At 45.1% G+C, this 17672-nt stretch overlaps 1 long non-coding RNA gene across 1 annotated transcript in view; it reads left to right on the top strand.

Moving 5' to 3' along the window:
• The window catches only part of LOC309653474, a 373024-nt gene extending 367416 nt beyond the window's left edge, over positions 1-5608 (top strand). The window contains exon 3 of the long non-coding RNA XR_014259209.1: positions 5585-5608. This is a non-coding gene — a long non-coding RNA (uncharacterized lncRNA). The remainder of the gene's footprint in view (positions 1-5584) is intronic.
• The last annotated feature ends 12064 nt before the right edge of the window (positions 5609-17672 follow it).

Raw genomic sequence — 17672 nt, 5'->3', positions numbered from 1 at the left:
GACAGGGGTCATTGAGCATTGTGATTACAAAGACCATGACGCATTGTGATTACAGGGGCCTTGGAGCATTGTGATGACAATGGTCATCAAGCATTGTGATGACAGGGGTCATCGAGCATTGTGATGAGAAAGACCATGGAGCATGGTGATGACAGAGGACATGGAACATTGTGATGATAAGGCCATGTACCATTGAGTTTACAAGGTTCATAGAGCATTGTGATGACAAGGGCAGGGAACCTTGTGGTGACCGGGGTCATGGAGCATTTTGATGACAACTTTCATGGAACATTGTGATGACAGGGGTCATGGAGCATTGTGTTGAAAGGGAACATGGAGCAGTGTGATTACAGGGTCCATGGAGCATTGTGATTACAGGTGTTATGGGGCACTGTGATGACAGGGGGCATGGAGCATTGTAATGAAAATTTTCCTGGAGCATTGTGATGACAGCGGTCACAGAGAATTGCGATGAAAGGTATCATGCAGCATTGTTATGACAACGGTCGTAGATCATTTTCATGACAGTGGTCATGGAACATTCTGATAACAAGGTTCATAAAGCATTTTGATGAGAGGGGTCATGGAGCATTGTGTTGACACGGGTATGGAGCATTGTAATGATAGGATATCTGGAGCATTGTAATGAAAAGGGGATGGAGCATTTTGATGATAGGGTTCAAGGAGCATTGTGCTGACAATGGCATGGACGATTGTGATAAAAGTGGTACTGGAGCACTGTGAGGAAAGGAGTCATGAATCATTGTGATGACAGGGGTCATGGAGCTTTGTGATGACAAGTGTCATGGAGCATTCTGATGACACAGTCAAGGAACATTGCGATGACAAGAATTCTGGAGCATTGTGATGAAAGGGCATGGAGCATTGTGATTAAAGGTGACAAGGAGCATTGTGATGATATGGGCAGAGAACATTGTGATGAAAGGGGTCATGGAGCATTGTGATGAAAAGTGTCATGGAACATTGTGCTGACAGGGATCATGGAGCTTTTTGGTAAGAGAGGCCTTGGAGATTTGTGATGGCAGGCGTCATAGGGCATTGTGATGACAGCGGTCTTGAAGCATTGGGATAAAAGGGGTCATGGAGCACTGTGATGACAAGGGGCCATGGAGCATTGTGAATACAAAGGCTATGGAGCATTGAGATGACAGGGTTCATGGAGCATTGTGATGAAAGTGATCATGGATCATTGTGATGACAAGTGTCCTGGAACCTTGTGATGACACGGTTCATGGAGCATTGTAATGACAAGGACCATGGCGAATTGTGATGACATCTGTCATGGGGCATTGTGATGACAGTGGTCATCTAGAATTGTGATGAAAGGTATCATGGAGCACTGTGATGACAGGGGCCATGGAACATTGCGATGACAAAGGCCATGGAGCATTGTGATGACAAGTGTCATAGGGCATTTTGATGACTTTGGCATGGAGCATTATGATGACAAGAGTTCTCGAGCATTTTGATGACAAGGGCATGGAGCATTGTGATGACAGGGGCCATGGAACATTGTGTTGACAAAGGCCATGGAGCATGGTGATGACAAGTGTCATGGGGCATTTTAATGACATTGGCATGGAGCATTATGATGACAAGGGTTCTGGAGCATTTTGATGACAAGGGCATGGAACATTGTGATGACAGGGCCCATGGAGCATTGTGATGAAAAGGGCAGGGAACATTGTGATGACTGCGTTCATGGAGCATTGTGATGAAAGGGGCCATGGAGCATTGAGATGACAGGCGTCATGAGGCATGGTGATGACAGTGGTCATGGAGCATTGTGATGAAAGAGATCATGGAGCAATATGATAACAGGGGCCATGGAGCATTGTGATGACAGGTGTATTGGAGCATTGTGATGAAAGTAGTCATGGATCATTGTGATGACATGTGTCCTGGAACACTGTGATGACCCGGTTCATAAAGTATTGTGATGACAAGGGTCATAGCGAATTGTGATGACAGGTGTCATGGGGCAATGTGATGACCTTGATCATCTAGGAATTGTGATGAAAGGTATCATGCAGCACTGTGATGACTGGGGGCATGAAGCATTGTTATGAAACTTGTCCTGGATTATTGTGATGACAGCAGTCATGGAGAATTGTGATGACAGGGATTATGCAGCATTGTGTTGACAAGGGTACGGACAATTGTGATGAAAATGGTCATGGAGCAATGTGATGAAAGTTTTCATGGAACATCGTGATGAAAAGTGCCTGGGAGCATTGTGACTATAAAGGCCATGTAGCATTGTGATGACAAGTGTCATGGAGCATTGTAATGAAAGGTTTCATTGTGCACCGTGATGACAAGGGGGATGGTGTATTGTGATGAAACTGGTCCTGGAGCATTGTGATAACAAAAGCCATGGAGCATTGTGATGACAGGCATCACGGAGCATTGTGAAGAAAGAGGCCATGGGGAATTTTAATGACTATAGAGAAATGTGATGAAAATGGTCAGCGAGCATAGTGGTTAAAGTGGTCATTGGGAATTGTGATGAAAAGAGACATAGAGCATTGTGATGACAAAGGTCATGGAGAACTGTGATGACCAGGTTCATGTAGTATTGTGATGACACAGTCATGGAACATTGTGATGACAAGAATTCTGCAGCATTGTGAGGAAAAAGGCATGGAGCATTGTGATTATAGGGGACATGGAGAATTGTGATGACATGGTAAGCGAACACTGTGATGACAGGTGTTATGGAGCAATGTGATGACAAGTGTCATGGAGCATAGTGATGAGAGGGGCCTTGGAGAATTGTGATGACAGGCGTCATGGGGCATTGAGATGGCAGTGGTCTTGGAGCATTATGATGAAAGGTGTTATGGAGCACTGTGATTACAGGGGCCTTGGAGCATTGTGAATACAAAGGCCATGGAGCATTGAGATGACAGTGGTCATGGAGCATTGTGCTGAAAGTGGTAATGGATCATTGTGATGACAAGTGTCCTGGGACCCAGTGATGACATAGTTCATGGAGCATGGTGATGACATTGGTCATGGCGAATTGTGCTGACAATGTCATGGGGCATTGTGATGGCAGTGGTCATCTAGAAATGTGATTAAAGTTATTAGGGAGCACAGTAATGAAAGGGGCTATGGAGCATTGTTATGAAAAGTGTCATGGAGCATGGTGATGAAACAGACATGGAGGATTATGATGACAAGAGTTCTGGAGCCTTGTGATGACAAGGGCATGGAGCATTGTGATTACAGGGGTCATGGAACATTCTGATAAGAAGGTTCATAAAGCATTTTGATGACAGGGGTCATGGAGTATTGTGTTGACACGGGCATGGAGCATAGTACTGATAGGATATCTGGAGCATTGTGATGAAAAGGGGATGGAGCATTTTGATGACAGGGTCCAAGGAGCATTGTGCTGACAATGGCATGGAGCATTGTGATGAAAAGGGTACTGGAGCACTGTGAGGAAAGGAGTCATGGATCATTGTGATGACAGGGGTCATGGAGCTTTGTGATGACAAGGTTCATGGAGCATTTTGATGACACGGTCAAGGAACATTGCGATGAAAAGAATTCTGGAGCATTGTGATGAAAGGGCATGGAGCATTGTGATAAAAGGTGACAAGGAGCATTGTGATGATATGGGCAGAGAACTTTGTGATGACAGGGGTCATGGAGCATTGTGTTGAAAAGTGGTCATGGATCACTGTGATGCCAACTGTCCTGGAACCTAGTGATGACACGGTGCCTACAGCATTGATATGACAAGGGCCAAGGGGAATTGTGATGACACGTGTCATGGGGCAGTGTGATGACATTGGTCATCTTGCATTGTGATGACAGTGGTCATGTAGAATTTTGATTAAAGGTATCATGGAGCACTGTGATGACAAAGGCCAAGGAACATTTTGATGACAAGTGTCATTGAGCAATGGGATGAGACGAGAATAGAGTATTATGATGACAAGTGTTCTGGAGCATTGTGATGACAAGGGCCAGTAGCATTGTGAATACAGGGGCCATGGAGCATTGTGATGACAACGGCATGTAGCTTTATGATGACACGGGCATGGAGCATTGTAATGATAGGATATCTGGAGCATTCTGATGAAAAGGGGATGGAGCATTTTGATGACAGGGTCCAAAGATCATTGTGCTGACAATGGCATGGAGCATTGTGATGAAAAGGGTACTGGAGCACTGTGAGGCAAGGAGTCATGGATCATTGTGCTGACAGGGGTCATGGAGCTTTGTGATAACAAGGGTCATGGAGCATTGTGATGACACGGTCAAAGAACATTGCGATGAGAAGAATTCTGGAGCATTGTGATGAAAGGCCATGGAGAATCGTGATTAAAGGAGACAAGGAGCATTGTGATGATATGGGCAGAGAACTTTGTGATGACAGGGGTCATGGAGCCTTGTGATGAAAAGTGTCATGGAACATTGTGCTGACTGGGATCATGGAGCTTTTTGGTAAGAGAGGGCTTGGAGATTTGTGATGGCAGGCGTGATGGGGCATTGTGATGACAGCGGTCTTGGAACACTGTGGTGAAAGGGGTCATGGAGCACTGTGATTACAGGGGCCATGGAGCATTGTGAATACAAAGGCTATGGAGCATTGAGATGACAGGTGTCATGGAGCATTGTGATGAAAGTGGTAATGGATCATATTGAAGACAAGTGTCATGGGGCATTTTTATGATATTGGCATGGAGCATTATAATGACAAGAGCTCTGAAGACTTCTGATGACAAGGGCATGGAGCATTGTGATTACAGGAGACATGGAGCATTGTAATGACATTGGCAGGGATCATTGTGATTACAGGGATCATGGAGCATTGTGATGACAAGTGTCATGCAATATTGTGCTGACACAGATCATGGAGCATTTTGATGAGAGTGGCCTTGGAGCACAGTGATGAGAGACGTCATGGGGCATTATGGTGACAGTGGTCAAGGAGCATTGTGATGAAAGTGTTAATGGAGCAATGCAATTATCGGGACAATGGAGCATTGAGATAACAGAGTTCTTCGAACATTGTGATGAAAGTGGTCATGGATCACTGTGATGACAAGTGTCCTGGAACCTAGTGATGACACGGTTCCTACAGCATTGAGATAACAAGTGCCAAGGCGAATTGTGATGACACGTGTCATGGGGCATTGTGATGACATTTGTCATCTTGCATTGTGATGACAGTGGTCATATAGAGTTTGATTAAAGGTATCATGGAGCACAGTGATGACAAAGTCCAAGGAACATTTTGATGACAAGGGTCATTGAGCAATGGGCTGAAACGGGAATGGAGTATTATGATGACAAGTGTTCTGGAGCATTGTGATGACAAGGGCATGGAGCATTGTGATTACAGTGGCCATGGAGCATTGTGATGACAACGGCATGTAGCATTGTGATGACAGGGGTTATTGAGCATTGTGATTACAAAGACCATGAGGCATTTTGATGACAGGGGCCTTGGAGAATTGTGATGACAATGGTCATCAAGCATTGTGTTGACAGGAGTCATAGAGCATTGTGATGAGAAAGACCATGGAGCATGGTGATGACAGAGGCCATGGAACATTGTGATGAGAAGGCCATGTACCATTGTGATTACATGGGTAATATAGCATTGTGATGACAAGGGCTGGGAACCTTGTGGTGACCAGGGTCATGGAGCATTTTGATGAGAACTTTCATGGAACATTGTGATGACAGTGGTCATGGAGCATTGTGTTGAAAGGGAACATGGAGCAGTGTTATGTCAGGGTCCAGGCAGTATTGTGATTACAGGTGTTATGGGGCACTGTGATGACAGGGGTATGGAGCATTGTGATGAAAATTGTCTTGGAGCATTGTGATGACAGAGGTCACAGAGAATTGCGATAAAAGGTATCATGCAGCATTTTGATGACAACGGTCATGGATCATTTTGATGACAGGGGTCATGGAACATTCTGATAACAAGGTTCATAAAGCATTTTGATGACAGGCTTCATGGAGCATTGTGATGAATGTGATCATGGATCATTGTTATGACAAGTTTCCTGGAACCCTGTGATGACACGGTTAATGGAGCATTGTGATGACAAGGACCATGGCGAATTGTGATGCCATATCTCATGGGGGATTGTGATGACAGTGGTCATCTAGATTGTGATGAAAGGTATCATGGAGCACTGTGATGACAGGGACCATGGACCATTGTGATGACAAAGGCCATGGAGTATTGTGATGAAAAGGACCATGGCGAATTGTGATGACATCTGTCATGGGGCATTGTGATGACAGTGGTCATCTAGATTTTTATGAAAGGTATCATGGAGCACTGTGATGACAGGGGCCATGGAACATTGTGATGACAAAGGCCATGGAGCATTGTGATGACAAGTGTCGTGGGGCATTTTGATGACATTGGCATGGAGCATTATGATGACAAGAGTTCTGGAGCATTTTGATGACAAGGGCATGGAGCATTGTGATGAGAGGGCCCATAGAGCATTGTCATGAAAAGGACAGGGAACATTGTGATGACTGGGTTCATGGAGCATTGTGATGGAAGGGGCCATGGAGCATTGAGATGACAGGCCTCATGAGGCATGGTGATGACAGTGGTCTTGGAGCATTGTGATGAAAGATATCATGGAGCAATATGATAACAGGGGCCATGAAGCATTGTGATGACAGGTTTATTGGAGCATTGTGATGAAAGTAGTCATGGATCATTGTGATGACATGTGTCCTGGAACACTGTGATGACACGGTTCATCGAGTATTATGATCACAAGGGCCATGGAGAATTGTGATTAAAGGGGTCATGGGGCATTGTGATGAGTGAGGTCATGGAGCATTGAGATGAAACGGGTCATGGAGCACTGTGATTACAGGGGCCATGGAGCATTGTGATGACAAAGGCCATGGAGAATTGTGATGACAGGTGTCATGGAGCATTGAGATGAAACGGGTCAGGGACCATTACGATGACAGGTGTCATGGAGAATTGTGAAGACAGTGGCCATGGGGAATATGGATGAAAGGCGTACTGGAGCATTGTGAGGAAATGTTTCATGGAGCATTGTGATGACAAGGGCCATGGAGCATCATGGTGACAGGGGATATGGGGTATTGTGCTGAAAGCGGTCTTGGAATATTGCGATGAAAATTGCTATGCAGCATTGTGATGACAAGTGCCATGGAGCATTGTGAATACAAGAGACATGGAGCCTTGTGATGACAAGGGTCATGGATCATTGTTAAAACAGGTATCATTGGGCATTGTGATAACAGGGGCATGGAGCTTTTTTATGTAAGTTGCTAAGGAGAATTGTGATGAAATGGATCATGTGGATTTGTAACGACAAGGGTCATGGAGCATTGTGATGAAACAAATCTTGGAGTACTTTGATGAAAGTTGTCATGGAGCATTGCGAGGAAAAGCACCAAGGAACATTGTGATGACAAGGGCAATCGAGCATTGTGATGACAAGTGTCATGGAGCATTGTGATGACAGGTGTCATGGAGCATCGTGATGACAAATGCCATGGAGAATTGTGATGAGAGGTGGCATTGGGCATTGTGATGAAAGGGGTCATGGAGTAGTGTGATTACAGGGGCCATGGAGCATTGTGATAACAAGTGACATGGAGAATAGTGATGACAGGCGTCATGGAGCATTGTGATGACAAGTGCCATTTAGCATTTTGATGACGGGGTCATCAGGCATTGTTTTGACAGGGGTCACGGAGCATTGTGATGAGAAAGGCCATAGATCAATGTGATGACTGGGGTCATTGAGCATTGTGATGACATGGGCCATGGAGCATTGTGAAGATAAGATTCATGGAGCATTGTGAAGACACGGGCATGAAGCATGGTGATGGCAACAGACCTGGAGCATTGTGATGACAAGGGCATGGAGCATTGTGTTTACAGGAGACATGGAGCATTGTGATGACATTGGTAGGGATCATTGTGATTACAGGGATCATGGAGCATTGTGATGACAAGTGTCATGCAATATTGTGCTGACACAGATCATGGAGCATTTTGATGAGAGTGGCCTTGGAGCACAGTGATGAGAGACGTCATTGGGCATTATGGTGACAGTGGTCAAAGAGCATTGTGATGAAAGTATTCATGGAGCAACGCAATTATTGGGACAATGGAGCATTGTGAATACAAAGGCCATGGAGCATTGAGATAACAGAGTTCATGGAGCATTGTGATGAAAGTGGTCATGGATCACTGTGATGACAAGTGTCCTGGACCTAGTGATGACACGGTTCCTACAGCATTGAGATGACAAGGGTCAAGGCGAATTGTGATGACACGTGTCATGGGGCATTGTGATGACATTGGGCATCTTGCATTGTGATGACAGTGGTCATGTAGAATTTTGATTAAAGGTATCATGGAGCACTGTGATGACAAAGGCCAAGGAACATTTTGATGACAAGTGTCATTGAGCAATGGGAGGACATGGGAATGGAGCATTATGATGACAAGTGTTCTGGAGCATTGTGATGACAAGTGCATGGAGCAGTGTGATTACAGGTGCCATGGAGCATTGTGATGACAACGGCATGGAGCATTGTGATGACAGGGTTCATTGAGCATTGTGATTACAAAGACCATGAGGCATTGTGATGACAGGGGCCTTGGAGCATTGTGATGACAATGGTCATCAAGAATTGTGATGACAGGGGTCATAGAGAATTGTGATGAGAAAGACCATGGAACATGGTGACGACAGAGGACATGGAACATAGTGCTGAAAAGGCCATGTATCGTTGTGACTACAAGGGTCATGGAGCATTGTGATGACAAGGCCAGGGAACCTTGTGGTGACCGGGGTCATGGAGCATTTTGATGACAACTTTCATGGAATATTGTGATGACAGGGGTCATGGAGCATTGTGAAAACATAGGCCATGGAACAATGTGATGACAGGTGTCATGTAACATTGTGATGACAGGGTCATGGAGCATTGTGATGAAAATTGTCCTGGAGCATTGTGATGACAGCGGTCACAGAGAATTTTGATGAAAAGTATCATGGAGCATTGTGATGACAATGGTCATGGATCATTTTGAGGACAGTGGTCATGGAAACTTCTGATAACAAGATTCATAAAGCATTTTGATGACAGGGTTCTTGGAGCATCGTGATGACAAATGCCATGGAGAATTGTGATGAGAGGTGGCCTAGGGCATTGTGATGAATGGGGTCATGGATTACTGTGATTACAGGGGCCATGGAGCATTGTGATAAGAAGTGATATAGAGATTAGTGATGACAGGCATCATAGAGCATTGTGATGACAAGTGCCATTTAGCATTTTGATGACAGGGGTCATCAGGCATTGTGCTGATAGGGGTCAAGTAGCATTGTGATGACAAAGGCCATAGAGCATTGTGATGACAGGGGTCATGGAGCATTGTGATGAAATGGGTCATGGAGCACTGCGAAGACAAGTTTCATGGAGCATTGTGATGACACGGGCATGAAGCATGATGATGACAAGAGACCTGGAGAATTGTGATGACAAGGGCATGGAGCATTGTGATTAAAGGAGTCATGGAGCATTGTGATGACATTGGCAGGGATCATTGTGATTACAGGGATCATGGAGCATTGTGATGACAAATGTCAGGCAATATTGTGCTGACACAGATCATGGAGCATTTTGATGAGAGTGGCCTTGGAGCACAGTGATGAGAGACGTCATTGGGCATTATGGTGACAGTGGTCAAGGAGCATTGTGATGAAAGAGTTCATGGAGCAACGCGTTTATCGGGACAATGGATCATTGTGAAAACAAAGGCCATGGAGCACTGAGATAACAGAGTGCATGGAGCATTGTGATGAAAGTGGTCCTGGATCACTGTGATGACAAGTGTCCTGGAACCTATTGATGACACGGTTCCTACAACACTGTGATGACAAGGGCCAAGGTGAATTGTGATGACACGTGTCATGGGGCATTGTGATGATATCGGTCACCTTGCATTGAGATAACAGTGGTCATGTAGAATTTTGATTAAAGGTATCATGGAGCACTGTGATGACAAAGGCAAAGGAACATTTTGATGACAAGTGTCATTGTGCAATGGGATGACACGGGAATGGAGCATTATGATGACAAGTGTTCTGGAGCATTGTGATGACAAGGGCCTTGGAGCATTGTGATGACAATGGTCATCAAGCATTGTGATGACAGGTGTCATAGAGCATTGTGATGAGAAAAAGCATGGAGCATGTTGATGACAGAGGCCATGGAACATTGTGATGACAAGGCCATGTACCATGGTGATTCCAAGGGTCATGGACCATTGTGATGACAAGGGCAGGGAACCTTGTGGTGACCGGGGAAACGGAGCATTTTGATGACAACTTTCATGGAACATTGTGATGACAGGGGTCATGGAGCACTGTGTTGAAAGGGAGCATGGAGTAGTGTGATTACAGGGTCCATGGAGCATTGTTAATACATAGGCCATGGAACAATGTTATGACAGGGGTCATGTAGCATTGTGATGACAGGGTCATGGATCATTGTGATTACAGGGGTTATGGTGCACTGTGATGACAGGGGGCATGGAGCATTGTGATGAAAATTGTCCTGGAGCTTTGTGATGACAGCAGTCACAGAGAATTGGGGTGAAAGGTATCATGCAGCATTGTGATGACAACGGGCATGGATCATTTTGATGACAGGGGTCATGGAACATTCTGATAATAAGGTTCATAAAGCATTTTGATGAGAGGGGTCATGGAGCATTGTGTTGACATGGGCATGGAGCATTGTGATAAAAAGGGTACTGGAGCACTGTGAGGAAAGGAGTCATGGATCATTGTGTTGACAGGGGCCATGGAGATTTGTGATGACAAGGGTCATGGAGCATTGTGATGACACATTCAAGGAACATTGCGATGACAAGAATTCTGGAGCATTGTGATGAAAGGGCATGGAGCATTGTGATTAAAGGTGACAAGGAGCATTGTGATGATATGGGCAGAGAACTTAGTGATGAGAGGGGTCATTGAGCATTGTGATGAAAAGTGTCATGGAACGTTGTCCTGACAGGGATCATGGAGCTTTTTGGTAAGAGAGGCCTTGGAGATTTGTGATGGCAGGCGTCATGGGGCATTGTGATGACAGCGGTCCTGGAGCATTGTGATGAATGGGGTCATGGAGCACTGTGATTACAGGGGCCATGGAGCATTGTGACTACAAAGGTTATGGAGCATTGAGATGACAGGTTTCATGGAGCATTGTGATGAAAGTGATCATGGATCATTGTGATGACAAGTGTCCTGGAACCTTGTGATGACACGGTTCATGGAGCATTGTGATGGCAAGAACCATGGCGAATTGTGATGACATCTGTCATGGGGCATTGTGATGACAGGGTCATGCAGCATTGTGATTACAGGGGTTATGGGTCACTGTGATGACAGGGGGCATGGAGCATTGTGATGAAAATTGTCCTGGAGCTTTGTGATGATAGCGGTCACAGAGAATTTGGATGAAAGGTATCATGCAGCATTGTGATGACAACGGTCATGGATTATTTTCATGACAGTGGTCATGGAACATTCTGATAACAAGGTTCATAAAGCATTTTGATGAGAGGGGTCATGGAGCATTGTGTTGACACGGGTATGGAGCATTGTAATGATAGGATATCTGGATCATTGTCATGAAAAGGGGATTGAGCATTTTGATGATAGGGTTCAAGGAACATTGTGCTGACAATGGCATGGACGATTGTGATAAAAATGGTACTGGAGCAATGTGAGGAAAGGAGTCATGGATCATTGTGATTACAGGGGTCATGGAGCTTTGTGATGACAACTGTCATGGAGCATTCTGATGGCACAGTCAAGGAACATTGCGATGACAAGAATTCTGGAGCATTGTGATGAAAGGGCATGGAGCATTGTGATTAAAGGTGACAAGGAGCATTGTGATGATATGGGCAGAGAACATTTTGATGAAAGGGGTCATGGAGCATTGTGATGAAAAGTGTCATGGAACATTGTGCTGACAGGGATCATGGAGCTTTTTGGTAAGAGAGGCCTTGGATATTTGTGATGGCAGGCGTCATAGGGCATTGTGATGTCAGCGGTCTTGGAGCATTGGGATAAAAGGGGTCATGGAGAACTGTGATGAAAAGGGGCCATGGAGCATTGTGAATACAAAGGCTATGGAGCATTGAGATGACAGGGTTCATGGAGCATTGTAATGAAAGTGATCATGGATCATTGGGATGACAAGTGTCCTGGAACCTTGTGATGTCACGGTTCATGGAGCATGGTAATGACAAGGACCATGGCGAATTGTGATGACATCTGTCATGGGGCATTGTGATGACAGTGGTCATCTAGATTGTGATGAAAGGTATCATGGAGCACTGTGATGACAGGGGCCATGGAACATTGTGATGACAAAGGCCATGGAGCATTGTGATGACAAGTGTAATGGGGCATTTTGATGACATTGGCATGGAGCATTATGATGACAAGAGTTCTGGAGCATTTTGATGAAAAGGGCATGGAGCATTGTGATGACAGGGCCCATGGAGCATTGTCATGAAAAGGGCTAGGAACATTGTGATGACTGGGTTCATGGAGCTTTGTGACGAAAGGGGCCATGGAGCATTGAGATGACAGGCGTCATGAGGCATGGTGATGACAGTGGTCATGGAGCATTGTGATGAAAGACATCATGGAGCAATATGATAACAGGGGACATGGAGCATTGTGATGCCAGGTGTATTGGAGCATTGTGATGAAAGTAGTCATGGATGATTGTGATGACATATGTCCTGGAACACTGTGATGACACGGTTCATCGAGTATTGTGATGACAAGGGCCATGGAGTATTGTGATTAAAGGGGTCATAGGACATTGTGATGAGTGAGGTCATGGAGCATTGAGATGAAACGGGTCATGGAGCACTGTGGTTACAGGGGCCATGGGGCATTGTGATGACAAAGGCCATGAAGCATTGTGGTGACAGGTGTCATTAAGCATTGAGATGAAACGGGTCATGGACAATTACGATGACAGGGGTCATGGAGAATTGTGGTGACAGTGGCCATTGGGAATTTGGATGAAAGGCGTACTGGAGCATTGTGAGGAAATGTTTCATGGAGCATCGTGATGACAGGGGTCATGTGGCATTTTGCTGAAAGCGGTCATGGAGCATTGCGAAGAAATTTGCTATGGAGCATTGTGATGACAAGGGCCATGGAGCATTGTGAATACAAGGGACATGAAGCCTTGTGATGACAAGGGTCATGGATCATTGTAAAAACAGGTATCATTGGGCATTGTGATGACAGGGGCATGGAGCTTTTTTATGTAAGTTGTCATGGAGAATTGTGATGAAAGGGATCCTGTGGATTTGTAATGACAAGGGCCATAGAGCATTGTGATGAAACAAACCTTGGAGTATTTTGATGAAAGTTGTCATGGAGCATTGCAATGAAAAGCACCAAGGAACATTGTGATGACAAGGGGCATCGAGCATTTTGATGACAAGTGTCATGGAGCATTGTGATGACAGGTGTCATGGAGCATCGTGATGACAAATGCCATGGAGAATTGTGATGAGAGGTGGCATTTGGCATTGTGATGAAAGGGGTCATGGAGTACTGTGATTACATGGGCCATGGAGCATTGTGATAACAAGTGACATGGAGAATAGTGGTGACAGGCGTCATAGAGCACTGTGATGACAAGTGCCATTTAGCATTTTGATGACAGGGGTCATCAGGCATTGTGTTGACAGGGGTCACGTAGCATTGTGATGAAAAAGGCCATAGAGCATTGTGATGACAGGGGTCATGGAGCATTGTGATGACATTGGCCATGGAGCAATGTGAAGACAAGATTCATGGAGCATTGTGATGATACGGGCATGAAGCATGGTGATGACAATCGACCTGGAGCATTGTGATGACAAGGGCATGGAGCATGGTGATTACAGGAGACATGGAGCATTGTGATGACATTGGCAGGCATCATTGTGATTACAGTGATCATAGAGCATTGTGATGACAAGTGTCATGCAATATTGGGCTGACGCAGATCATGGAGCATTTTGATGAGAATGGCCTTGGAGCACAGTGATGAGAGACGTCATGGGGCATTATGGTGACAGTGGTCAAGGAGCATTGTGATGAAAGTGTTCATGGAGCAACGCGATTATCGGGACAATGGAGCATTGTGAATAAAAAGGCCATGGAGCATTGAGATAACAGAGTTCATGGAGCATTGTGATGAAAGTGGTCATGGATCACTGTGATGACAAGTGTCCTGGAACCTAGTGATGACACGTTTCCTACAGCATTGAGATGACAAGGGCCAAGGCGAATTATGATGACACGTGTCATGGGGCATTGTGATGACATTGGTCATCTTGCATTGTGAAGACAGTGGTCATGTAGAATTTTGATTAAAGGTATCATGGAGCACTGTGATGACAAAGGCCAAGGAACATTTTGATGACAAGTGTCATTGAGCAATGGGATGACACGGGAATGGAGTATTATGATGACAACTGTTCTGGAGCATTGTGATGACAAGGGCATGGAGCATTGTGATGAGAAAGACCATGGAGCATGGTGATGACACAGGCCATGGAACTTTGTGATGACAAGGCCATGTGCCAATGTGATTACAAGGGTCATGGAGCATTGTGATGACAAGGGCAGGGAATCTTGTGGTGACTGAAGTCATGGAGCATTTTGATGACAACTTTCATTGAACGTTGTGATGACAGGTGTCATGGATCATTGTGTTGAAAGGGAACATGGAGCAGTGTGATTACAGGGTCCATGGAGCATTGTGAATACATAGGCCATGGAACAATGTGATGACAGTGGTCATGTTGCATTGTGATGACAGGGTCATGGAGCATTGTGATGACAGGGGTTATGGGGCACTGTGATGACAGGGGCCATGGAGCATTGTGATGAAAATTGTCCAGGAGCATTGTGATGACAGCGGTCACAGAGAATTGGGATGAAAGGTATCATGCAGCATTGTGATGACAACGGTCATGGATCATTTTGATGAGTGGGTCATGGAACATTCTGATAACAAGGTTCATAAAGCATTTTGATGACAGGGGTCATGCAGCATTGTGTTGACACGGGCATGGAGCATTGTAATGATAGGACATCTGGAGCATTATGATGAAAAGGGGATGGAGCATTTTGATGACAGGGTCCAAGGAGCATTGTGCTGACAATGGTATGGAGCATTATGATGAAAAGGGTACTGGAGCACTGTGAGGAAAGGAATCATGGATCATTGTGATGACAGGGGTCATGGAGCTTTGTGATGACAAGGGTCATGGAGCATTGTGATGACACGGTCAAGGAACATTGCGATGACAAGAATTATGGAGCATTGTGATGAAAGGACATGGAGCATTGTGATGAAAGGTGACAAGGAGCATTGTGATGATATGGGCAGAGAACTTTGTGATGACAGGGGTCATGGAGCATTGTGTTGAAAGGGAATATGTAGCAGTGTGATTACAGTGTCCATGGAGCATTGTGAATACATAGGCCGTGGAACAATGTGATTACAGGTGTCATGTAGCATTGTGAAGACAGGGTCATGCAGCATTGTGATTACAGGGCTTATGGGGCACTGTGATGACAGGGGGCATGGAGCATTGTGATGAATATTGTCCTGGAGCATTGTGATGACAGCGGTCACAGAGAATTGGGATGAAAGGTATCATGCAGCATTGTGATGACAACAGTCATGGATCATTTTAATGACATGGAGCATTGTGATGACAAGTGTCATGGGGCATTTTGATGACATTGGCATGGAGCATTATGATGACAAGAGCTCTGGAGCATTGTGATGACAGGGGCCATGGAACATTGTGATGACAAAGGCATTGGAGCATTGTGATGACAATGGCATGGAGCAATGTTATGACAGGGGTCATTGAGCATTGTGATTACAAAGACCATGAGGCATTTTGATGACAGGGGCCTTAGAGCATTGTGATGACATTGGTCATCAAGCAATGTGATGAGAGGGGTCATGGAGCATTGTGATGAGAAAGACCATGGAGCATGGTGATGACAGAGGCCATGGAGCATTGTGATGACAAGGCCATGTACAATTGTGATTACTAGGGTCATGGAGCATTGTGATGACAAGGGCACGGAACCTTGTGGTGACCGGGGTCATGGAGAATTTTGATGACAACTTTCATGGAACGTGGTGATGACAGGTGTCATGGATCATTGTGTTGAAAGGGAACATGGAGCAGTGTGATTACAGGGTCCATGGAGCATTGTGAATACATAGGTCATGGAAAAATGTGATGACAGTGGTCATGTTGCATTGTGATGACAGGGTCATGGAGCATTGTGATGACAGGGGTTATGGGGCACTGTGATGACAGGGGGCATGGAGCATTGTGATGAAAATTGTCCTGGAGCATTGTGATGACAGCGGTCACAGAGAATTGGGATGAAAGGTATCATGCAGCATTGTGATGACAACGGTCATGGAACATTTTGCTGACAGGGGTCATGGAACATTCTGATAACAGGGTTCATAAAGTATTTTGATGACAGGGGTCATGGAGCATTGTGTTGACACGGGCATGGAGCATTGTAATGATAGGATATCTGGAACATTGTGATGAAAAGGGGATGGAGCATTTTGATGACAGGGTCCAAGGAGCATTGTGCTGACAATGGCATGGAGCATTGTGATGAAAAGGATACTGGAGCACTGTGAGGAAAGGAGTTATGGATCATTTTGATGACAGGGGTCATGCAGCTTTGTAATGACAAGCGTCATGGAGCATTGTGATGACATGGTCAAGGAACATTGCGATTTCAAATATTCTGGAGCATTGTGATGAAAGGGCATGGAGCATTGTGATTAAAGTTGACAAGGAGCATTGTGATGATATAGGCCGAGAACATTGTGATGACAGTGTTCATGGAGCATTGTGAATACAAGGGACATGGAGCCTTGTGATGACAAGGGTGATGGATCATTGTAAAAACAGGTATCATTGGGCATTGTGATGACAGGGGCATGGAGCATTGGGATGAAACCAATCTGGGAGTATTTTGATGAAAGTTGTCATGGAGCATTGTGAAGAAAAGCAGCAAGGAACATTGTGATAACAAGGGCCATCGGGCATTGTAATGACAAGTGTCATGGAGCATTGTGATGACAGGTGTCATGGAGCATCGTGATGAGAAATGCCAAGGAGAATTGTGATGAGTGGTGGCATTGGAAATTGTGATGACAGGGGTCATGGAGCATTGTAATGACATGTGCCATGGAGCATTGTGAAGACAAGATTCATGGAGCATTGTGATGACACGGGCATGAAGCATGGTGATGACCACAGACCGGGAGCAATTTGATGACAAGGGCATGGAGCATTGTGGTTACCGGAGACATGGAGCATTGTGATGACATTGGCAGGGATCATTGTGATTACAGGGCTCATGGAGCATTGTGATGACAAGTGTCATGCAATATTGTGCTGACACAGATCATGGAGCATTTTGATGAGAGTGGCCTTGGAGCACCGTGATGAGAGAAGTCTTGGGGCATTATGGTGAGAGTGGTCAAGGAGCATTGTGATGTAA

This window comes from Balaenoptera physalus (assembly GCF_965194825.1).
Source record: "Balaenoptera physalus genome assembly, contig: HAP1_SCAFFOLD_137, whole genome shotgun sequence".
Taxonomy (NCBI): Eukaryota; Metazoa; Chordata; class Mammalia; order Artiodactyla; family Balaenopteridae; genus Balaenoptera; species Balaenoptera physalus.
This window is presented reverse-complemented; position numbering and strand designations above follow the sequence as displayed.